Consider the following 25,967-nt stretch of genomic DNA (forward strand, 5'->3'; position numbering starts at 1 on the left):
GGGGTAAACGCATTCCAAAACACAAGAATTTCCTCCAGCTCCACTCACATACCACATCTCTGCATGCATCGCTCCTTCTCTCGCTCTTTCTCTGCTCCCACACGCACGCGCGCACGCGCGCGCACGGTACACACAATGGCCATGCCAAAGCCAGAGGAGATGAGACCACACACTGTTGCTATGGCACAGGGAGCGCGCTCAATGCCGCAGGACGCGTTCATAAACAACGCTCAACTTCAATCGGAGCGTAAAACTGTTTATGGAGAGTATGGGGACCTGTCCAGGGACGGTGCCCTCTGTACCATAGACATATATGTCTATGCTCCATACACCTCGTGCACATCGGTACCTTGGAGAAAAATGTTTTTGATGATGATTTGGGATTAAAATTAACCCAATCCTCAATTCTAATCTGTTCCATATAAAACAAAAATAGGCTCGACCTTCTGGTTTCAAAACTTTTGTTTTAAATTAAACTTTAACATTTTGTGTGTAGTCTGCATTTCACAATTTTAATCAGTCTCAATCATGGAATAGGCAAACTGTTTCTAAAAGTTGAAATTTTGTTTTTAATTAGGCTAAATGAATGAGTTAATTATTTAACCCGTGCAAGGCTATTTAAAATCAGAATTTATTTTAGCGTTGAACCAAAGTGAGATTAAATGCCTGTAAAGCCGCCATGTGCTCATTTTCTTACCTGAAGCCGAGTCGGTCGAGTAAATAAGGTTGCTTTGCCGACAGTCCATCAGCGCAGCGCTGGTGCATCTGTCCAACACAACACACCGGAACAAAAAACACACGAGCTCAGCCCCGAAGCACCCAGAGGCGAAAAAGTGTGTGCGTAACGGCGTAGGGGAAGGCAAGAGGAACATCTCGCTTCGTCTCATTAACACCAGCGGGGCTTTTTCTACCGAGCGCTCGTAAATGCCACTTACTCCGCTCGCTGCCCTCACATCGACTGACTACAGCTACAAGTCCGACAGCAAACATCAAACAGAGCCGCGCAACCGTCATCGCTATTCTCCACACGTGAAAAAAGAGTGAAATTCCCCCTTTGCCCCCTTCTCGCCAAGGGACCGTCCCCGCAGTGCACTCTGGGCCAACGAGTACAGTCACTCACTACAAGACGCTACTGGCGACAAGGAGGTGACACAGCGCACTGAGGTGAATGCTAAAGAGAAGATATCAGATGTATGCAACAAGTAAGAAATGAACACCAAAAAAACAACAACAAAAAAAACAAACAAAACAAAACGATCAGAACAGGTGAAAACTCCAGATTAAAAAGGCTTCAGAGACAGATCTTCACAAAATAAAACCCTGCACAACATCTATGGTAAAATATAGGCAGTATTTTAATTTAAGTTCCAGTATTCAACATTTTATAAGCTTATATTTAGGATAAGTCTGAATGCAAATTTCTTAAATTTAGCTTTATTATGACACATGGTTGCGGTGCAGCCAGGTAAAGCGTTGGTTTCGACAACATGGGCTCAAATAAGTGCCAAGACGGAAGAGAATCATCATGGTACAATTTACAGTGATTTTCTACTTTGTCATTACTGATTGATACGCTTTTATCAGTGAAAATATTCGTCATGAAGCTTTAAGACTGTCAAAGATGCCCTAAAAAAACAACGAAGCTGACTTTTTAGTTAACCGGCGTTCACACGTTGTATCCTACTGTATTTTCTTCTCTACAGATTGTTCATGCAAATGTAGTCCTTTTTGTTCTTTCTTGTGAATAACAGTTAATAACTCTCAAGTAGCTTTTAAAACCATGGGAAATGTCAAAAATTGCCATTAGTCTAGACACCTCTCAGTTTTGTAATGATCTGTCAATGATTCATTCCTAATGACATTTCTGATAATAGAGAAACATTAGAACAAACTAAACACTCTAACTGTTAAAAAGTGCAAAACGCTCGTCAACTCGGAAAACTACTCCTATCATTTCTGTGTAAATGCCGTCTTCATGTCCTGTGTGTTTTTGTGACTACATCAGTGGTGGGACGGTACCTGTTCAACATGTCCGTCTGTATAAATCCCCCTCAAATGTGTTAGATGTCATGCTTCTGCTCACCTGCCCGACCACCCTCCCCCCCCCTCCTGACTTCTCCTTTTTTCATTTGCAGACTGCCTCATCACTTTCACTTTGAGAGTGAGAGTGATCTGGGAAATCAACTTGCATTTTCTCTATTTTATTTAGACATAGATAGGTCTATCAAAACCACACACTGACAATATTACCAGCAGTGTGTCTACAGATTCATATTGTGAAATTCCCTGAATAAATTACAGTGCCCACTCTTTCACTTATCGGGTTTAGAAGTACAGTTATGATGAGCGGTGTTTCTGGTATCTGGGATGGGTATTTCTACAATGTTAACTTCCCATAAAGTCTAACTAGAAATATATATACATGCTTTTGAACACTTGGATCATTATATTTAAATAACAATAGAATTTTTATATTTTGCTTTATCAAAATCAAATGATCTTGCATGATTGATCAAATAATGCTCATTGAAATATACTCAGACTGTTTCAGCTCTTTAAATAGTTACTAAGTTGTAGTTTTGCTCTCGAGGTAACATATTAAAACGACGCACAACTGCTTAAATTCCCCTGCACGCACAGATTTGTTTCTTTCAGTTTTGTATCTGTATTGATCCATGTACAAGTAAAGTCTATTGATTGATTCTTCTCAGTTGTAATGCTGAGCTTTGGAGGCTGGACATCAGAGAGTTGGTGACCTGGCCACTGAACCCCTGTCCTCCCCTCCATAAGCTTTTGACCACAATACAAACACCTGACGAAACCAGCGCAGTCTATCGGACCAGCCGGGCTTTGAAGTGACTAGATAAAACTATTTGCTGGGGGGCATGTTTTTAGGCAGCATAGTTAGATAATGCATTGTTTAGTGACAGCAAAATCCAGTGATGAAACATGTTTAAAAAGATTGTCCTTGGTTTGGAGTCTCAACATTGTCTCCATTGCTTTTGAATCAATATGCAATTTAAGTTACAATTTTCCAAGTCTTTCTGCATGAATTTTGGTATTACAAAAAGTATTCTACTCAGCTTCACCTTCAACATCAATTAAAATAGACATTACATAGATGCAATGACATTTTCTGCAAATTATTTTAAGCACAACCAGACCATCACCATTTAATTCTGATACTGAAAAGTCAGCACACACTTTTCACAATTTCAAGATCCGCAAAACCAAAGTCAAGTTCGAAGCTTGCATTAACGCTCACGTTCATTTACAGTGCCACACATGCATTCATTTTTACATTTTAATAATCTAAAAAGCACAAAAGTGAACACATTACATTACACAACTTTTATGTCAAAACTTCTTGAATACACTTTCACAAACTAGTTTTATTAATCCTGATAAATAAATAAGACCCTTAACACAGTAGGGTTCAGATAACACAGCTAGACTGTTGTCATCATATTATGTGTGCAGTGCGGGGATTTCAGTTTTCTGAGTTTTGCCTTTGGTCTTATTTGTAATCTCTCTTTCAAATAATACATCAATAATAATGTTAATTTGACTTGCATTAAGTTTAAGCACCACAATAATGCATATGGGGTGTAGTGTGCGTGCATAGGGCTGGAGAGGTGTATGTACTCTGTAATGTGTGTGTTTTCAGTGTCTCCTCCCTGGGAATTCCCCTCTGTTCCCATTTCTAACAGCCTGTTGCAGCCGCAGCTGGAAGTGTGTGAGTGTATCCGTGTGTACATGCGGCGGATCTATGCGCAGTCCATGTACAGCTCTCCATATGTGTTTATGTATGTGCGTTTTTCCCCTTCTCCTCCTCTCTGCCTCTCATTCCCAGGGTCCTGCCAAGTTAAACCCTCTTAAATGTCCCCCTGGCTTTTGTCCTCACGTTTCAGATGAATTTCCCTCGCATTCATCCCACCATTGAGCCGCTGTGTGTCGGAGCGCTCAGGAATGCGCTGGGTTTGACAGGCGCCTCAATGTGTGCGTGTGTGTGTGTGTGCGTGTGTGTGTGTGTGTGTGTAAATGGGGAGAAAGGGGAGCGCTTCTCATCCTAAAGCGTACTGTGGCAATGATGTTTGTGGGACTGGTCTGTCTTGTCTTCTCGTGACATTAGAGGTGGCACATGTTGATACAGGCATTATAACATCTGCTAAATATGTTAAATATGCTTTTTATTTGCAGCTCTTTTGCGGTGTCTGCGGAGTAATGCCTATTGATTTGCATGAGAGTACAGTTTACCCTGGATGCCCTTCCTTACCCTCTTCAGTTTTTAAGCTTGGGACTGACCACATGTTTTTTGGGTAAAGTCAAAATTCTCCCACAAGTAGTTACAAGTGTAGTCTTTATGCCACTCCTAAGCCTGGCTAAATTGAACACCCCACTAGAGTTAAACCAATTTATGCAAATGAAAGCATGCTAATGATTTGGGGTAGTGACCCTGCAGAGGAGAAACAACAGGAATGTAATTTGAAGAATGTAATAATTGAAACACCTGTCTCTTTATCACAATTTTCAGATATTAATTTGTTTTTTTATGCTCGTAGGTCTTTCCATTACATCAACATACATGGCATTCCGAAATTATACAAGACAATTTGCCCGGCTGCCCAAATACCAGTATTGAACAGAACAAGGTGAGATTTCTTATGTTGCTATTGAAAAAAAACACACGATAATTTCTCCAGTCTTTCTTATGATGCAGAGGTGCTCAATGGGAATCCAGCAGCAACCTTACCTTTGCACACACATACTTTTCACCTTCCCTATGCACACACACACACACACACAAAAACACACAACACACACACACTCGCGCACAATCAGACGCCCACACGAATGCACTCGGAGTCACATGTGCTCTCACTCAAAGAGCTCTGCACCCACTCACCCTGACACCCACACAGCCACCCACACACTCACGTGCACACTGCCAAATAGCTCTCTCTCTCTCTTCCCCCCTCTCCCTCTCTCCCTCCCTCTCTCCCTCCCTCTCTCTTCGCTCCATCATGATCCGGTTTCCTCTTTGCTTTTGTGAGCGAAGCCGCCGCGATAAAATAAACACAAATACGTGATAATCGCATTCCAGAGATTTCTGTCCTGCCGGTGGGAAGTTTCAACTGGTTTGAGGCAGGAGTTAGTTTTGACACTGCGCTTAATTGTGTGTGGTGTGAGAGAAAAAAATGAAACAAAGAAAATGTAAAAAAAAAAAAAAAAAAAAAAAAAAAAAAGTAGGAACATTCCTCAAGTCTGGGGAATGTACGGATAATGTACAGTAAATTATCATGGCAGAGGCATTCACAGACATTCAAGCGCACGTGCACAAGACAGGGATTCAAAAAGTCCATTTAGCACCCCATGTGACAGCAATGCAATAGTTTTTCCAAAATATTCTTAGCACCTCAACACGACATCAAAATGACAATATAGAAAAGTTGTGGAAATTAACTTTTGCGCAGAAACAACCTGAAAAGCAAGAAAAGTTTGATAGATGTTATAGCACAAGCAGTACGGGGGTCTTACCTGGCAACATGGGCCACATGGCATGCACACTTCCTCAGTCAACACGCTTTGTCTCTCCTCCTCTCTCCGTCCGCTGCTTGCTTCCCCTCCATCTGTCTGTCTGTCCCCTTCACTCTTGTCTTTCACCCTTCCTTCCTTTCCCTCCCTCCCTCCTCTCTTCTCCTCCCTCTCTCTCTCTCTCTCTCCCTCTCTCTCTCTCTCTTTAAACTTAATTATTTTTTTCCTCCTCTGTGAACATACAAAAGCAGTTCTTCGCACCTCACCGCCGTCGTCTTGCGCTCCTGTTCTCAGTAAACTTGCTTGTGTCCTTATGATAGTGAGAGTGATCCATGAAGGCAGTCTTAACCAGTGTCCCTCCTCCTCCTCCCCCTGACTCTGTGTGTTCATTCACTACACACACACCAATGCCTTGTTGCATTTTCCTCATATTCTTTATTAGTCTCTCTTTCGTTTCTCTTGAAATTTTGCATTAAAATATTAATTTGATAATGAGTGTAGATCACTATTTCATTTTATTATCAAAGATTCTATTTAAGGACGAGAGAAAAGGGACAAAAGCTTTCAAGGACAGTTAGAGTCTATTGGTTACCATTACAAAAGGAAACCTTCACATGTTTCCTTCTTTTAACAGAACGTGCCAAGAAATAGGACAGTATGGAATATATATGCCACCGCCACTCAGACTGACTTCCCTCCATCAGTGTTGCTATATGAGCTACATCATATAAAACACACTGTATTAAAATACAAATGTAACCTTCGATTCTATCCAATTGGCTTTTACCTTCCTCTTAGATTTTCAGCACTCAGGGAAAATGGTCTGCCTGTTGCTGTGCAAGGAAAGATTGGATTGGCAAATGTGTCCGTTGCCCTGGTAGCAACACTTCAGTTATGCTGGCTTGGGACTGACACGAATAGAAAAAAGAAACAACTTAAAGAAACTAATTTTAAAAACACATGCCGGCCATACCATCCACAAGTCTATATGTTTAAACAGCAGTAGTTATTATCAGTGAATATTGGTAGCTTTATGCCTATACTTCATTGGAAGCAGCTCCATTTCTTTTCAAAGCATCACTTATTTTTTTTATCAGCCTCGGGCATAAAACTCAGTATTCATTCATTAAACGGTTGCATTTATCTAGCTCTTTTCTTCCTCTGCTGTGAACACATCAAGGAATTCATACATCATTGTACACAAACACTGGAGGCGAGGTGGGTTAAATGTCTTGCCCTAGGACACAACAACGGTATGCACTGGTGGGAGATGGGACTGAACCTCCAACCTGTGGGTTAGTGGAAATGTTCACTCTACCGTCAGAGCTACTGCCACCCCATACTGCCCTCACATGACTTCTGGAACCAATCATATGAGCTGCCACTCACAGCACTTAGAAATGTTCTATACGTCTTGTTCCAAATGCTTCGTCTGTGATTTTCCTGATAGGATCCATTTAATACTCTCAGTTCTTGCTTAATTTAATACAGATAGTTAATTTAATGTTTAGCTTATTAATTTCCCACTTAAAACATCCATGCATACTCCTGAGAGAATTATTTATATAAACATTTATCATATATTGAAGTCACTGTGTGCTTGGGCTAAACTTCCCAAATCATGCCAAGTCTTTAGGAGAGACATACAGATGAGATTAGTTTCAGTCCTGAATATCGTGTATGTATGTATTTGACAGAGAAGGTGTATGAACTCAGCCCTCCTCATTCTGGACGTGGAGGGAGCGGGGAAACACATACGTACGTGTGTTGACGTTGTAATCAGAAATTCCAGACGTGGTTTAGGAGGGCAGCAGCCCAAACACACCTCTCAGCGGCTGCACAGGGAATGTATACTCTCCATCATTTTACCGTTGTCTTTTCCATTTCCCCTCCAAATATTATCCCATGTTCCAACAGCTCCAAAATGTTATGGCAGGAAAGCAGACGCATTCCTCTACAAACTACTTCTTATGTCGACAAACAAGCATGGAATCCGTCAGTTAGTTTACCTATATTTTGACACAAATTGCTTATGTCCGTACTTTTAAGGTGAGGCAATATTCCCCTCTAAAATCATTTTCCAAACCTACTTTTCATTCTGTGTAGATATCTGTACCTATAAAAATATGACTCCAGAAGGGGAAATCTTAAAGGAAGAAGAAATGAATATGCTATGAACGCTGTGGACATTTAAGTGAAGATGTGCAATATTTATTTCACTATACAGCCAATATAGTAACACACATTGAAATTCTTAAGGAGCTATTGCAGCGGTTTCTTGTCTGTATTGGCGTAGTATAAAAGAGTAAAAATATATTCAGTGACAAGTTTTCTTAAGTAAATCTTTCCCATAAAATATGAGTATAAGGTGTTTTTTTTTATCATAGAATAATCACAGTTGCACATAGCTTAAGTAAAACTGTGGTTATATAACTGCTCCATCAGAAGAATGAGGTGGGGGGGCTGATGAGTGTCCAAAAGCGCAGGCAGGTTTGGAGTTCTCATTTACCTGGGAGGCGCGCTGCCCACTGCTCCAGCCCACGTCCTCTTTGACAATCAACTCAGCACAAGTGATTTCATGTTGTTTTGTGCTTTGTAGGAGCGCACTGACCAGGGTGGATGGCCGGCCACTCTGCGGTGCAGCCAGCGGTGCGTCTGTGTGGAGTTGGTGGGAGTGAGGAGGTGAAGGAGGAGCAGCGTGCGTGGGCCCAAAGCACAGCTCAGGCTCGCTCTGTGCTGCGTGCTAATAGGGCTTTTTTCTGCCCCCAGCGGGACATGGAGAGCTGTCATTTACATGGAGGTAATGGAGTGATGGATAAGTGGATGAAACGTGTGTGGGCGATGTGATGGCCACCTCACACCTCTCTGTCTTCCTCACTCATTTTTATGCCTTTTCTTTACAGCCAGCGCACTGTGCTACTTAGCGGGACATTAGTGCTGTAACACTGTGTATTTGTACCAAAAAGATTGAAATCAGCTCCTGATAGAAATTGGATAAAAGGACACAATATTTACATCAATTCCATGCAAAACTTAATGTCAGAGGAACTTACAAACAAGTGCAAAAGGTTTGACATACCAGTAACTTTCAGCGAGATATAAGTTTAGCCACTTTTAAATCTTTCTTAAAGATTTACTTTGCATAAAGCTGACATTACCCTCCCCTTTACATCCTTCTACTCAATCAACATTACATGCATAGCCTTTCATTAATCAGTCTTATATAAGTGGCCTTAATAATCCTTTATCTGTAGACCTATACTGATTTGAATTGTGCTCAGTTCAGCTAAAGTTTATTTATATAACACATTTAAAACAACTTTAGCCGGACAATATTAGCTTCCTATGAATGTCAATAGCAATATCAAAGACACAAATAAACACAAACACAAATATCTCCATACATAGGACAAGCAGACAAAAGAGCAGGAGATAAATTACCAAGACAATATGTCTAGCTAGTGTCAAATGCCAAGGAGAATGCTTGGAGGATCAAATAATATAAATAATATAATTTGGCTTTGCTACATTATTTGTTTATTCATTGTCGTATAATTTTGCCTATCCATGGGTTTAGTTCTAAACTTCAGAACAAGAAAAAACATTGCCTATAACAGGAAGCTGAAACCCATGAATAGTTCAGTTAGGGAGCCGTCTTTTGACTTTTATTGTAAGTAAACAGTGTCTAGATATTAACGATGATATAATCTTTGTTAACAATTGTTTAGCTGTGAGCCTGTTGTCTTCCTCGACGGTGGCAGTGTGTGAGTGTCTGAGCTTGACTCCAGTCCAAACAAATGGGAGAATAGATTGACTCTGTGGGAGAGAGAAATAGCCTTGTGCATGTGAAGGCAGCCGTCCAGACAAGCTGCTAACACAAATTTGGTGGTTTCAAAAATGACATTTCTGTTAAATGCTTTAATTGTTTCAGTGCCAGCTGCATCACTGGTCACGTTGACATTCAAGAATTTGATGGAAGAATTAATGCCTGTTCATGAGAAACACTTAATTTGAAAGTAAGACTACACTTGTGTTTTTAATATAGTGTTTCTGTTCTTAGTCAAAAGAAGAGAGTGTCTTGTGTTTCAGAAACACATCAAAGTGCAAATTATTGTCAAAAATCTGCATTTCCAGAGATGATTGTACGTTGCTTTCCCCTTCTGATAGTGTGAAAAGGACTGAGTATGAATGTTGTTCAAAATAGGGGAGTAAAAGCAAGAACAATATTGTATTCAGAGAAATCAGATAGAGTATAGTGCAGTAGGTACAGAAATCACAGGTACTTTTGACAGTTGGTGTTGAGGCGTAAAGGTCCACATGAGGGATTGTCCGTGGGAATGTTTAGGATGTTTCTGGTAAACCATAAACAGCGTCAATCATTTAAAGGACTGAATTTTAAGCAGACACATTTTTAGACTGTGTTTTTGTGAATGACACAAATCGGAAATAGAAAGGGAAGCAGGTTTCACCAAAGACGTAAATAGTTGTGAAGAAATGCCCACTCATAAAGAATTGTTATTTTAAGCTATTGTCCCAGATTCTTGTTGTGGTTAAGATAAAGCGTACAACAGAAAGTATAATTTACATATTCATATGAGTTAAAAATAAACATTTAAAATTTAGCATTTTTAGTTTATATTTAATTGAAATTGAATTGCATGCCAGGACTTGCAAATTTTCTAAGCATTAAAGTGCTCAATAAATATCCAGGGGTTGATTTGCCCTTTCCTTTCACTTGTGAGATGAGGGTGGTCCCAATGATTTGTCACTGACAGGAAGCCCGCACCACCATGAGTTTTCTTCCGCTCTGAAAATCTTAAAAAGATTTAAAATACCGACAGCTCACCTCCTGTGCACTGTATCATGTAGTACACAGCTTTTTGCCCTCTTTTTACTGGTGAGGCTTCAGCACAGACAGTGAAATACTCAGGCTAACGTGGGAAAGCAAAACAGTGAGTCTGATGTACGCAGTGTATCTATGCATATGTGTGTGCTTCCCCTGCGCTCTGGGACTGCCCCTGTGCTTTAGCTCTGCAAAGGGGACTGAACGCTGCTGTCCCTGCACACGACACACCTCTCATTGGAAAACACTGCGTACTATTTTGTGCGATAGGGCAAACTTTATACTGTATTGATACTTATTTATATTCATTTATTTATTTCAGGGACATTGCATATCAATTAAGATGGCTGTTATTCATCCGTAGTCCGTGGGCTGCTGTTGAATGTCATGCTACAAAAAGTAAAAAGGCAGTTATTATTTATTTATTTCACAATTAAAATACCTTATTCTAAAATCATACAGCCAAGTACAATAGATCTTTCAGCTGACTCACTAACAGCAAACAAATAACAAACACATTTTAATGTGATGCCATCAAGATTACTCAGGGAGGGGGTTAAAGTTAACTGGAGGCACTTTAAGATGTTTTAAATGTGAGTTGTGTAACTTTTTTTGGTGGAGGGTCCATCACCTGCTTCTCTCCATGTAGATATGGCCTGGAATGTTCCACAGTATGGCATTACACTTTTTTATCTCTATGGAGACAGCCAAGATACATGTCAAATTTGTGCAGAGGCTGTAAGCTTTTAGGTCTAGAAAAAAACTTAGTAAATGCAAGATGGATACACACAATGCCATACTGGGTCATACTGGTTGATCCTCCGCCAGAAATGTTACACAGTGCACCTTTACATAATCTCACCATAAAGAACTGACTTAGTTGGACTAGAGCAGGTGAGCAGATTTGTTTTGTTAAATAAGTCCCTCTCAAATATCACTGAAGTTACAAGTTAGCATTAGGCAGCAGTTTCAATTAGTCACATTTCCACCTAAATGGGACCTTACCACAGACTTCATAAAATTAGTTGTTCCGTTTTTAGACCACCTAAAAACTGAAACAAAATACCCTTCACACTACCCTTATTCTATGATCCAACATTGAGCTAAGATGCTGTTTTGTGATCTATACTCAGGAAGGGCATCCGGGTGAATCCTCAAAGGGACAGTCTAGAATTTTGGACATAGGGCCTGATTTCCTAGTGAGCCAGAGTGCTGGAGATGTGTGGAGACACTTTTTAAAATATTAAATCCAGTCCTGGTATATGCAGAGGTCGCTGGTGCTAGGCTAGTGCATGTCAATGGCCATAGTTAGCCTACCACTAAAAACAGTCTTTCAACAATCTGGTGTGATAACAATTTGTTATCACACCAGACTGTCGATGTAAATGTCTGTGTTGATAGCAGAATAATGTTTGAAATAAAACTAACCTTGCATCCCGTGAATCGTTGCATGTTGAGGGACTATTTTCTCAGCAGCAGCAGAATTTTACTTTGCTGCTAAAATGGTGCTAGGTGAAATCAGTCTGCCACTGCCAAGCTTTCTATCAGGAAGTACAACTTGCTGCTGCTGCTCAGACATAAATCCTTCAAATCCTTCAAATGCAATGTTGTTTTTTTGACACAGACATTTACATCAACAGTCTGGTATAATAATAGATTTGCTTTGGGTGCTTTGTGGAGTGGGTAAGATTGTTTTTAGTGTCAGGTTAACTATGGCCATTGACATGCACTAGCCTAGCACCAGCGACCTCTGCAAATACAAGGACTGAACGGAATATTTAAAAAAGTGTCTCCACACATCTCCAACACTGGCTCACTAGGAAATGACGTCCAATGTCCAAAATTCCGGACTGTCCCTCTAATCTTTGGGGCAAATAAAGGCTGAACATACAACAGAAAGATTAAAATGTAAAAAAAAAAAATTTAAGCAATGAGTATTTGTTCTTTTTTCCATTTTCTTCTGTTTTATTCAAACTATAACTGCAAGAAAATCTAGTGCCAGGTTTTTGATGCTGGACTTGAGTGCGAGCTGGTGTCTTGCAGGTGAGGAGTTCGATGTGAAGCTGGGACAGTATAGGAGCTACTTTGAGCCCCTTCTTGTTGCTATAGCGATAGTGATTGACAGACGAGTTCACACATGCATATTGGATTTCATTTTGATTTTCATTCTGTAATTATAGAACCATAATATTAACATGGTGTTTTTGTTATTCATACAGACTGTTGCCTAGAGTTACAGCAATTGTTGAACTGTCAATCTTTGTGTAGCATAACAGATTTTTTGCTTGCTTTCCTGACCCCTTAACATGAGTGTCATCACAGCAAGATAAAACGTATGCCCTTTAAAGTGTATTATTTGAGTGCTCTTTGTGAAAGATCAAAACATGAACACACAAATACTGTAGCGCTGGGTGTATTTATGTTACCAAAGTTTCACCCACAAATGAGCAAGTTTTAGGATAGCTTGTGCACAGAGGTTGTTTGCCATGTGTCTCTATGGAGTGTTCTTGTCCCCACTGAACCACAAGCACATTATGGAGCAGTAGTTGAACCTTCACCGCTTTGATGGGAACAGCACTAGAGAAAAGTCAATGGGATGTTCCTCCATTTTTAGGAACAGACCAAGAGATGCTTCACAAACCTGCGTGACATTTGGGTTTGAGGAGTGCTGAGTGTTTCCACAAAGGCTGCGAACATAAAACGGAGAGAAACTGTATGCATGTGAACAATAGTTCATGTTTGGCATATTTGGAATTTACGCAAATATATCTGAATCATAAACTGTATGTCCAAAGTGAAGTGAGCATGGGGATGCTTCTGGGTCTAATTGTCTTTACATTGTCCCCCCTCGGTCTATAACTGCTGTAGTGAGCCTCATCATTTTGGTCTTAAATATTTTATTTTATTTTTTTATTATTATTGTTATTTTTCCATAAATAACACCCCTTTCCTAATATTGAGCTCGAGCTTCATTTGACTTGAGCTGAATGCTATGGTTGTCGTCACACGGTCTTTGCTCTGAATCAGGATTCAAAGTATATGTGTTTACTATGATGTCACAATCTCAGATGGGGGTGAGAGTCAGTGCTTCTTGTTGATTACATTGCAGTTTTCTGTGAAATAACCTAAAGATAATTAATGACTAGACCCTATAAGGCAATGTATTGCAACAAAAATTTGAATATTTAGAATATTCAGATCAGGAGAGAGACTACACCTCATGCACGCCTCTTCCTGTCTCTGTTCGATTGGTGGCTTTCAGATTCTAGATTGCAATGATGTCATAACCGCAACTGCGGATGAGAGACAGTTTTTCCTATTGATACTTCACGATGACCTCAGGCAGGGGGTGTTCTACGTGTACGGTATTTGTATGGGTGGAATGCTCAACAGTCTCCATGGGGACACAATGCACACAATAGTAAACATTGTCAAGTTTTAAGATTGTCTGAAATTCAAGAAATATTACAAAGTAGATTTAAACATCACATTTTCAGGAGCCTGTGATGAATTTGAGTGTTCGTGGTCTTGTTCTGAAGTTTGATTACTAATTGAAAAATGTTATTTGAGAGGGACTTGCTTAACAGTAAAGCCCACCTGTTATAGTTCCACATAAGTCAGTTCTTTATGGTCAGATTGTATTAAATTCAACTTCAGATCAAAGTGTAACAAAACCTCCGACAGAGCTGTGCCTCAGTTAGCTTCACACTCCCAAGAAATGTTGATGACATCAACTGCATAGTATCATATCAAACTACAATGTAACGTAAATTATACGTAAATTATATTGTAGTTTGCAACAAAATATTTAAAAGGAAAATTCTTAGATGTTGAACCTGATCATTTCTATGAATGAATACAGTCCCTGACACAAGTCTTGTCGCTTATCCATTTTGTAGAAACAAAAGCTTATAACCTGACTTTAAATTAATCGATTGGTTTTAGAAATGTCTCATATGAAAGCTAAAACCCTCCCAAATTATGCTCAATATACTAAAATAAATTTGCTTCACTGAAGAAAGATTGATCATTTAATGAACACAGAAAGGTCAGATTTTGGCAAGACAAAAGTCTTGTCGCCTACAGAAAATTGAACAAATAATTTACTTCAAATACAAAAATATGTCAGTGAATTAAGTAGTGGTGCTGTGAGATCCATATTTAATATCTTGTATGACTTCCATGAGCTTGAAGGACGCATCCATGCGGTTCAACAATGATTCATACAATTTGTTGATGAAGTCATCAGCAATAGCAAAGAAAGCATCTTACATGCCTCCCAGAGTTCATCAAGATACTTTGGTTTTGCCTTCCATGCTTCCTCTTTCATTCTACCCCAGACATGCTCAATGATGTTCATGTCTGGTGACTGGGCTGGCCAGTCCTGGAGCACCTTGATCTTCTTCACCTTGAGAAACTTTGATGTAGAGATAGAAGTATGCGATGGAGCACCATCCTGCTGCAAAATTTGACCCCTTTTATGGTTGGGAATGTAAGAGGTAGCTAATACTTCTTGATATTTTAGGTTATTGATATTTGCCTTCCACCCTGCAAATGTCTCGCACACTCCCATACTGGATGGAACCCCAGACCATAATTTTTCCACCACCAAACTTAACTGTTTTCTGGGTGAATCTTGGATCCATGCGGGCTCCAGTAGGTCTCCTGCAATATTTGTGGCGGCTGTGATGTATTTCAACCGAGGATTCATCTGAGAAATCCACCTTCTGCCACTTTTCCAGTGTCCATCCTTTTAGCAGGCTGTGGGCCTTGGCAAATGCCACACGGTTTTTTAATTGCCTTTTGTTTAGTGCTGGTTTCTGTGCACTGATTCGACCATGGAGGCCATTTCGAGACAGAATTCTACAAAGTGTTCTGGTTGACACAGGGACTTGAGGTGACCAGACCTGGTGGAGTGCTGCAGTGGAAAAGGGGCCGGCCTTGGATTTTCGAATCAACAAACGGTCCTCCCGAGCAGTTGTCTTGCGGGGTCTGCCGGACCTGGGCTTGTCAAAAACATCTCCAGTCATTTCAGATCTTTTTCTTATTCTTTGTACTTGACGCTGAGACACATTGAAGGTGTCACCACCTCAGCAGTGGATCTGGTCTTTAGCCTCTTGATAATTAACGCTTTGGTCTCAGGGTGGATCATGGGCATGTTGTCAGAGGTCAAGTTGCAGTTGATGTGAAGGTCTAGTGTGCTGGGTTCTTTTTATACACACCCACTAATTGATTGATCAGTAACTGATCACAGGTGAGGCTGTAATCTAGGATTGGGTGAATCATATGACAAGGCGACAAGACTTTTGTCTTGCCAAAATCTGACCTTTCTGTGTTCATTAAATGATCAATCTTTCTTCAGTGAAGCAAATTTATTTTAGTATATTGAGCATAATTTGGGAGGGTTTTAGCTTTCATATGAGACATTTCTAAAACCAATCGATTAATTTAAAGTCAGGTTATACGCTTTTGTTTCTACAAAATGGATAAGCGACAAGACTTTTGTCAGGGACTGTAGACCCTGTAACTCGGTAACAGTATTAGTACTTTTTATACATTCAATATTCAGTATTGATTTTAACTGCCCTCCTTCTGTGTTAAATATTATTGCCTATAGACTGTCGTGACGTCATTTGAAACCCAGCAATTCTTCCCACCCGCTGCCTTCGTCTCTTTCTTCTTGTTTACATGTGCTCAAACTTGGATATCTCTGATCTATCACAACTATTTTCTTCCCTAAACATTTTCTTCACATTTACACTGTATTCTGAGTTTATAGTCCTTGCTAGTGAATTCAGAGCATGGATTGAAACAGGTGAACAGGTGCAACTGTTGTATTAGTTGGAATTTCCCTTTTTGAGTCGTCTCAGCTGTCCACAAATTCACTTTTATGACCTTAGGCTAGCAGTGACACACTTTCATGATAATAGTCTTACTTCATATCATTCATCAGAACAGATTGAGTTTTCAAAACCTATATTATTACTATTGTTGCGCATACAATATGAGCTAAACCCATACACAAAAGCTATACTCTTACAGTGCACCTTTACTTTGAGACTATTTTTTTTTAATCATTTAAGAGTATTATGTTGTCATTACTTTGAATTAAAGATATTCTAAATATTTAGTGGGTAGCTGTTTATTAAAATATTAAAGCTAAAATACAATTAAAGGTGCTATATTACACAAAAATGATGCTTGTAAGCATTAAGCCATTAAGTTAGAATGTTGTTACCTCCTAACATACTTGGAATTTTGTTTCATTCAGACATGTTTGAGTAATTCTATTATCATTTATTATTAGTTAGTTTTCTGTTAGAGAGAATAACACAGCCTAAATATGCAGATTTGTGTGTTAATAAGCAATAAATCAGAAAATAGTGCAATATGGGCTCTTTAAATCAAATGACACAAAACCAGTCCAACATTTCCCTGCTTTACATCCCCAATGATTATTACATCTTCAAGTTCTTCATCTTCTATTAATTATAACTAGGACTACATCATTATTACCTCTTGTATTCTTTTGTTTATAGAATTTTGCTTTCACTAATTGCCCTACAAATACTTGCACTAGGACTGTTGATACTATTGATACTTCACAGCGACGTCATGCTGGTGGTTTCCTGCATGCAAGTTCCCTGTACTGGCGGTATATTTACCAGTTACCATGGAGACACATGCACACATTAGCAAACACAACCAAATAAGTTTTAACATAGTCTGAAAAGAAAAGGTCTAAAAGAAAAAATATATATAGAAAACAATATAAACTTACAGTACAAATTATCACACCTGTTGCTCTGTTGTAGTTCCAGCTAAATCAGTTCTTTATGGTCAAATTATTTTAATAAAAAGTGTAAAAGTACTAATAAAGTAAATGTATATACAGTAACTTTTTAAAAATATACTAGATAAAAGTTTGTTTTTTTTTGGTTGTGTTTATTGCATTGAAACACAGTCAGTTCATGTAACCTATCCCACGCCCTGTCCTTCTGCTGTGGTACATGTGAATTCACATAACCCCAATTAGTTGGCTAACAAAACTATTGGTTGACCATAATTAACTGACTAAGCACCCAACTTTTTATCTCTTTCACATAAAGTGCTCCTGAGAATTTCCCTTTTGTTGTTGGTAGTTGAATGAATCCTCAATGCCAGACGTGTATTCACATCTCTTCATTGTAGACCACTGACCTTCTGTATATTTTCCTCCGTGAATCGCCATCGAAGTTCCACAGACATCTTAAGTTCAACCAGCTTTCGCGCAACTGCATTTTCTATATCACGCTGGTTTGAAAAGCTCGCTATAGGGCAAAAACAGTAGCTGTGCCTGATGAGCTGCTTATAGTTCACATTTAACAAAAATGTCAGTAGCCCGGGTGTGCTCCTCTTGTCTTTGCAGAGGTGAATATGTGATTGTACAAGGTAATAGCTCACACCTGTTCTACGCTATAAATTGGCAATTACAGACATGCCATTTACTGATTATGAAGAGCAGCGACCTGAGCCGATTTCCATTTGCCCCTCTCTTCCAAGAGTCAACAAGCAAAATGCACTGGCGTCTTTATAAATTACATACCGCATCCATCTCAAAGATCTTGTGGTGCATATAGACAGGTTTAATAACATGTTAAAGCAGGAGAGGTACAAATGGAGTCCATGGGAGTGCCAGTAACTCATTCTAGTATTGTAAGCCCTATTTAAAGAAGTACAGAGCTTATTTTATTGGTGACAGTATGCCGTTCCTATAGAAAGGCATGTCTGAATCTAATATATGCAATGTGATGTACAAGCCAAGTTGGCGTGGATCCAAGATAAACAGGTAAATTATCATGGTGTGTTAACAGAAGTGCAATAAGCAGTACATGACATAATGGTGTTGGATGTGGATAGATTTTAAGTACCCAGGCTCACTGATCATGTCTGAATCTGTCTGTTGTCATGTTTTGTATTTGTCTCCCAGACCTTTTTTGTATGGTGTCCTTAAAGGTGCACTCTGTAACCTTTCTAGTGAAGGGTCTGTCACCTGCTCGCCTCTTTGGTGATGTTATTGCTATGCCTGGAATTTTCAACAATAAGGCAATCTTGCATTTATTCCATTAAAGATTGCTCATAAATATCTTGAAAAACATGTACTCTTACTGGCTTGAATAGATTGAATAGATAAGTTTAATGTCATACTGTGGAACATTTAAGGTAAAGTAATAACATTTCCGTAAAGCAGGTTGAGTTTGTTTTGGTCTTTATTTTCATTCAAAAGCAAAAATATCTTGAAGTTGATTCCAGCTCTGAACAGTGCGTACTCTTTTCCTTTTACCGTTTCAGGGTGTCAGTGAGTGCACAGTGGTAGTCAGTAGTTAAAAGGGCCGTACTGGTGCAGATTGAAAAGAAGTGTATCTGAGCATCTGAAAAAGCACCGTGCAAGACTTGTGCATGACTATTTTTGATATTAATGCATATTTGGATTAAAGGTCTGTTGATGTCTGTGGGCCTATGCATTGTTCTAACTTTGGTTAAAATTTAGCTTGCTTAAGCCGAACTGTTGCTAGGGTAGTATAGTTGCATAATAAACCACTGAATCATTGCCAATTTCTCCTATACAATATTTGCAGCCTGCATGAGATGTTTGATATAAGAGAAGCACATTTATAGCCTCTTTCTTTTCTCCAAAGAAAAAAGATCAAAGCACATTGCACTTAATAGGGCTTGGAATCACAGGGTTCCTCACGATTCAAAACAATACAATATTATCGCAATATGGTGATCCATGCAATAATTATAATAATTGCAAATCATACTCTGTGATACACTACTGGTCAAAATGTTTTGGAACACCTGCATTTTTCAGATATTTATTGCAATTCAAGTTGTGCAAGTCCAATGAAGAGCTTGAAATGGCAATAAAGGTAAGTACTGAACAGCCAGGGGTTAAAAAAAAAGATTAAAAACATAACAAAACACAAGTCCAAGATAAGCCACAACTACCTCAGGAAAAAAGAACAAGATGGTGAGCTTGAAAACATGGAGTGTCCAGCACAGTCTCTAGACTTTAACCCCATCGAGCTGGTTTGGGATGAACTGGACAGAAGAGCGAAAAAACAAGCAACCTACAAGTATGGGAACTTCTGCAGCAGACTTGGGAAGAACTTTCTGAAGAATATTTGATTTTGTATTGTAAAAACGCTACTTTCATGAATCAGAAGTTTAGAATACATTTTGGTCACTGGTAAACAGTAAACAGTAAAAAACTGGAAAAAAATGTGGGTTTCTAAAACTTTTGACCGGTATTTTTTTTTAAAGAACCGAATACATTTAGTAACAATATTTCTTTGTTAAACCACTACTTGTGCTAAGTTAATGAAATACATCAAATTTGATAATCAGTGAATATGTCAAATGTATTGCATAAACAACAAAATTGTAGAGAGAGATCATAAATAAAAGATACAAAAAAAATCTTGATATCGATACAGCAGCCCATGATAACAATACTGTATCAAGACATTTAGTATCATGATGCACAGATTTTTTGATATTTTAGGTGCTCTATATAACGTTTTAGTTGAGTATATCTGCCTAGAATGATCCACGGTATGACATTAAACAGATCTTCGTTACATTTATTAAATTACAGGTGGTTTCATAGCTCAAGAATACCTAGAAAAACAGGAATTGTGACTGTGAGTGGGGTTGCCTCTCCACAGATCTGACTTGTAAGTTGTCCTGGTTTCATCTCGATGAAGATAGAAAGCCAAGTTTAATGCCATACTGTGAAACATTCCAGACAAAGCAATAGCATCTCCATGGAGAAAAGCATTTGACAGACTCTACACCAGAAAAGTTACACAATGCACCTTTAAAGACACACATAATACACTTAAAACCTACACACTATAGCTTCACTTTCCCCTTTACCTCTCCATGCCTTTTGAGGTTTGCCAGTACGCTCGGTAGTGCTTATCTCTCTTCCTCCCCACATACTTAACCTTGCGTCTCACCTGAGCGCTCTGAGTGAGTCAACATGGACAAGGCTTCGCTGTGTCCCACCCGCGCTATCCCGGAGCCGCTGGGTGGGTTTGTTAAACGGAGGAGGAGCAGGGAGCAGGGAGCACAGATCAGCATCGCTTAGAAAATCGCCGTTCGCTTTGGTGTGTCAGAGCTGCCTGTTTCTCCCAGATGCTTTACACACCTACGTCTCTCAGGCCCGCTGCTCTCTTCCTCCTCTTCACTCCCGTCCCTCTGAATTCACTTCAAACAGGGAAATACACTGAAACATCACATCACTCGCTACTTTTGGATTCAGCATGTAGCCATACGTGCTGATTTTTGTTCTGTATTTAGCATGATTATGTAAAATATTGAAAGGTGCATTGTGTAACTTTTCTGGTGCAGGGTCCGTCAAATGCTTTTCTTAACGTTACCTCTTGGTCTGGAGTGTTGCACAGTATAGTATTAAATGTTGCTGTCATCATGGAAACTAAACCAGACCAAGTTACAGGTCAGATCTGTGGAATGGGAGCCCAGCTCACAGTCAGAATGCCTGTTTTTCTAGGTATTTTTTAGCTATAAAACCACATGTAATTGTATAAATGTAAGTCAGAGCTGTTTAATGTCATACTGTGGAATACTGAAAGCAGAGCAATGACATATCCAGAGAAAAAAGTTGAAAAGCTACACAGTGCACCTTTAATATGTGGAAGATTGAACAAAAGTTACCATCCTACTTCAACCGATGCCTGTTGTTTAAAAGTAAGCTGCAAAATCCTTAATATCTTTGCAACAATAAACTAAAAAAGTTTTCATTTTGAAGTTAATAATTATTTTGAGACACTGAAAAATATTAAGAAAAGATTTTTGAGGAGAATTATTTTCCATCAGCAAAATTTCGTTCAATCATTTCAGAAAAGCCTGTGTGATGCGATAAAATGTGTTTTTTTTTTTTTTACTCAGAAAGAGTACAACCACAGGCTTAATTAACAGGGCTGTAGTTTTGTTTTGTTCGTGGTCAGTGGTAAATAGTGATTCTGTTTCATACACATTTCACAATTTCTCTGTCTGTATTTCACACAAAGACAAGTTATATTTTTTGCTCAAGGCCACTTTGGTTGTGTGAATGGAGGAGCTGGGTCGCCTTCACAATCCTCCCTAAATGATTCCTTCTTGTTTAATACCTCACAGCTTTAACAACAAAGAGACAAGGAGAGAAATGTCGACAATGTACGATTCTCAAATTGATCTGACTTTGTTTCACTATAGCGCAGTTTCAATTCATGTAAACCTGACCTTGATATTCATAATAGAACATACTGTGCATATATATATTTACAGTGAGAGTATTTTTTATTATATTTTTCACTGCAGAAATCACAAAGACACCGTTTTCTGCCTCACTGGGCCAGTCATTTTTGTCAACAGCTATTGCCAGAATTAGATATTGTGGTGATAGAAGTATTAACTCACTGCACGTTTTATTTCTTACCAAATTATTTTAACTTTTCACCCAAATGATTAGTTGTTTATTTACGTCCTGCCCACTTCTCCTGACATCGATGTCTGCTAATCAGAATACATTGTTCCAAAGCTTACTGTTTTCATGTAAATTCAACTTCAAGAGCTCAGCCAGCGATGCCAGTCTCAAAAGCAAATCATAAAGAAAATTGTAGGTTTTGTTACCAGTAAATATAAAAAGGGACGAAGGAGAAAAACGTGTGAAGAGCGGTTTGGTTTCTAAGCAACAGTTAGCAGCGCTGGTGCAGAGTGCTTTGGGCCGGAGTTCCCATGTTTCTGCCTTGGTCTCCACATTCTCTTCCTGAGGAATTTGACCCCTGTGACCCCTTTGAATACGTCTGGATTTACCCTCTCCTCCAACACACAATCACTGCCGCTCACTGTAATCGAAAAGCCCTTTTATGAGAACAAATCTTTCTTCCCTCTTCATCTCCAAGGTACAGCCTTGGACACAAATACATAGATGTAAGGCTATACATTCTCTTGTGTTCATGTAAAGATCAGAATATTCTGCTTAAAAAAAAGGAAAGAAGTCAGGATATAAGCTACAAAATGACTTCCTCCTCAAGGTCAATTCCTGTGAAGAGATCAGCGAATCAAAAGACAGCATTGCCAATAAAGACAGAGCTATTCAAAAGGCTTTCAGAGTCTGTGCACATTGAAAATAAAGTAGTTTGTCATGAGAGAAATCTGCAGTCTGAATATACCAATGTTGATTTCTAAGGTAAACGAGAACCCACTGACACTTATTTGATTCGAACGGCTAGAGTCAAGAGCAAAGGTGATACTGTAAAGCCTTTTCAGAATTACACCAAAAGAAAATCAAAATTACATAATATTATGAGTTGTAGATTATAAAGATTATGTTGTAATACTAGTTAGGATAGGAGTCAATAGTTCAACGTTATTGACAAAGTTGACCATTTTATGAAATATTCTGGCCTATATAGGCAGATCATTAAACCAAGTCCCCTATGAATTTTATTCATATTGTCTAAGCTCTCTCTCTCCCTTTTTTTTTTTTTTTTTTACTGTGGTACTAATCTATGTTAATATCTAAACCAAGGGTGCTCAAAATGGCCCTCCCAGGGGTCTAATTTGGCTGCGAGTGGGCACAGAGATTTTAAGAATAACCAGTTTTGGTTCTATTTTGTACTAAAAAGATTCAGGAGATAGGAAGGGAGACAATACTCTTTATTTCCTAATATTTAAGTACATTTAATCATACATTTCTTTGCATTTCTATATGCAAACTGTCATTAAATTTGGGGGAAAAAAAACTTTGGGCACTCCTAATCTAAACAAATACATCAATAAACTGCTTCTAATAACTATGTAAAAGAATCATCTGCAACCCCCCCAGTGTAATGGTAATGGTAGAGAAATAACTATGGGCAAAATGCTCCTTTCTAGTAAACTACAAAAATTTTATTACGGAAATGTGTACTAGTTTTACATGATCATAGCACTGCACAATTTTGGAAAAAAATATGCAATTTTTCTGACAAGTATTGCGATTAGATTTGAGATATGTGTTTGCAGAGTAAGATTCCGTTGAGAGTGCACATTGTAGACAACTCCAGGACCAATTTGTACAAAAACTGAAATATGAACTGAAAAATGAATGCAAGAATCCCATGTATTTAAGAGCATGTATTTAAGAACAGGTGCAAGATTTTTATATTAAAAAAACACATTATTTAGTTCTTTGCAGAGGGCAGGCATTCTTATCTGAATAATTCATTATTCATTCAAACAGTGTATTTTTATGGGTGATGCTAATTGTTTTATATTTGCGGTAGATGCAGAGGAAGAGGAAATGGCGTTGATGGGGTGAAGGCTTGAGGTGTCTGGGGAGAGAACAGCCAGAAGGCCCTCTCAGAGCATGGTACGCGCTCCATCTGGACACCCGCTCACTGTGAAAACCAGTGTGAAACATGGAGGGGAGGTGAGATTATCAACTCCAATATTTAAAAAAACAACCTGTAATATCTGATCTTCAGGAGTTGTATTAAAGTGGGTGTTTTTGATTGAAAATGACACATTAGAGTCACAGTAAGTAGGCTGTAGGTCTGTGGCTGTCAGCAAAAATGTATTTTATATATTTGATTTTAACTGAAAAAATTGTTGCTATTATATGGTATAGTTATTTTGGATTAGTTATGAAAAGAAATGTGAAGTTTGCAATCCTGAACAGTATTTCATAATTTTTCTCTTTTATTTAATTTTTTTTTAAATTTAGATTTAGATTTTATGCATTAGATAATAAGTACTGAAACTTAATTATTGTTTTATTACATGAAAATAATTTATTTTGATGATGGGATCACAACAGAAAGAGTTACTACCAGGTAACAAGAGCAAAATCCAGACAGAGAAAATAAGCATTTTGCAGCTTATTGGCAATTTTTTTTTTCTTTTTTTGCATTTTTTGTACGGTTTTGTAATTATTTCTCTTTGTCTAAAAATAAATTGTAGATCTATATGCATTGCTGTTGTATAAATGATCCATTTCTACTGCTTTGGGCAGTCGAAGTATTTAAAGGGTTGACTAATTAAGTACATGGATGCAGTTGCAGTGTACAGCAGAGGGTTTCAACTGGAAATCTTCTGGTTAGCGGATAATGCTATTTCCTTTACAAATGGTGCTAACATAACAAATGTAATGCTAGGGAAAATAGTGTAATTAAATTGTTGTTTGCTGATCCCGCTACACCTCCAGCATGAAGCCTAAACAGAACACACCAGTGACATCTGTTGATTAATATTCAGCTATAGTGGAAGTACAGTTAATTGAATGAGTTCTCCATTCCGCACACACAGTAGCCATCATCCGTGCCTACATTGGCTACATTCACTCACCCACCCTGGCACTGGTGTTAAACGATGCACACATTACTGCAGAGGTGTAGAGAGGGGTGCCCTATGCCCTTATAATCACTGCTCAATCTGCTCCATTCTGTTATATAAGGGAGCTAGTGCTAGTCAGATCCTCCTACAGATGCCTGGGCAGTCACGACTAGCACGGCACTTCTCCAGCTACGTCCACTCATGCCCACACAGTACACACATGCATACACACACGCACATGGTATTTATTCAATTATGTATTTTATAAGGCTTACATTAATTACCATAGCAATAATGAGCTGGTAGGTGTCACATTTACAAACTAGTATACGAGCAACGCAACAGCTAATGCACATAGCCCCTCTTAATACTGGTCATAGCATTAACCAGTTAAATCAATGATTGTTAGTGTCTCATCCTTTGTAGAAAATATTAGCGTAGGAATATTAGAGTTCTGGAAAATGATTCAAATGCAATCTCATCTCTTGATCTTGATTGTTAAAAATCTCTGTAAGTGTGAGAGTGTATAGATTAGAGATTCATGGCTAATACAGATATCAGTTGTTGATGTCCAGAACAACCAAAGGAATAACCTGGTGATCTTTTCGGAACGAGATGTAGAGCTGATTTTGATTCTTTCCCCCAGGTGATATAATTTAACTACAACAAACAAATTTTTATTAACCGGTTTTACTAACTGGATAAAACAGCACTGTATAATCACATTTTGTGCAGTGCCCTCTTTCTTCTTTGTTGCATATTGTTTAGGCAGCTGTAATAAAATATCGGCCCTAGATATTTTTAGATTTTGGTTAATGCATTTTTAAAGGTCCTAAATGAGCCAAAACTGACTCTTGTGAGCTTTAAGACATGTTAGAATGTTGCCACCTCCTCCAAAACAAACCTGGAGTTGTGTTTCGTTTCATTCACACGTCAAAGTAATCCTGCATTGTTAGTCTGACTACATCTCCAGAGCTCAAAATGCTCTGTTCCACCTTGTGATGTCATGAGGCGGTAGTTTTCAAGTTACAGTTTGTTCAGTAGAGATGCACAAATCCAGGGCTGAAATTATCCGGATTGTAGTGAAGGTGTATGGAGTTTTAAAACACAGTGGAGCACTTCATGTATTACCACATGACATCACAAGGTGGGACAGAGTGTTTTCTGTTTGACTGAAGGACTCAGTTTAAATATGCAGAGTTGTGTGAAACAAAACACAACTCCA

General features: G+C 38.7%; 1 long non-coding RNA gene across 2 annotated transcripts; it reads left to right on the forward strand.

Moving 5' to 3' along the window:
- The first annotated feature begins 818 nt into the window (after positions 1-818).
- On the forward strand, positions 819-24,219 carry LOC129408985 (uncharacterized). 2 transcript variants are annotated; one of them, XR_008632214.1, is made up of 4 exons: positions 819-1,202; positions 4,563-4,652; positions 8,135-8,335; positions 23,695-24,219. It is a non-coding gene; the product is annotated as an uncharacterized LOC129408985 (long non-coding RNA). The 2 variants fall into 2 exon arrangements; XR_008632215.1 differs by lacking the exon at positions 819-1,202 and adding an exon at positions 4,198-4,319.
- Positions 24,220-25,967: the final 1,748 nt, after the last annotated feature.

The sequence above is a fragment of the Boleophthalmus pectinirostris genome, unplaced genomic scaffold, assembly GCF_026225935.1.
Source record: "Boleophthalmus pectinirostris isolate CB_2022bp ecotype Guang Dong unplaced genomic scaffold, ASM2622593v1 HiC_scaffold_1, whole genome shotgun sequence".
In the NCBI taxonomy this organism is placed as follows: domain Eukaryota; kingdom Metazoa; phylum Chordata; class Actinopteri; order Gobiiformes; family Gobiidae; genus Boleophthalmus; species Boleophthalmus pectinirostris.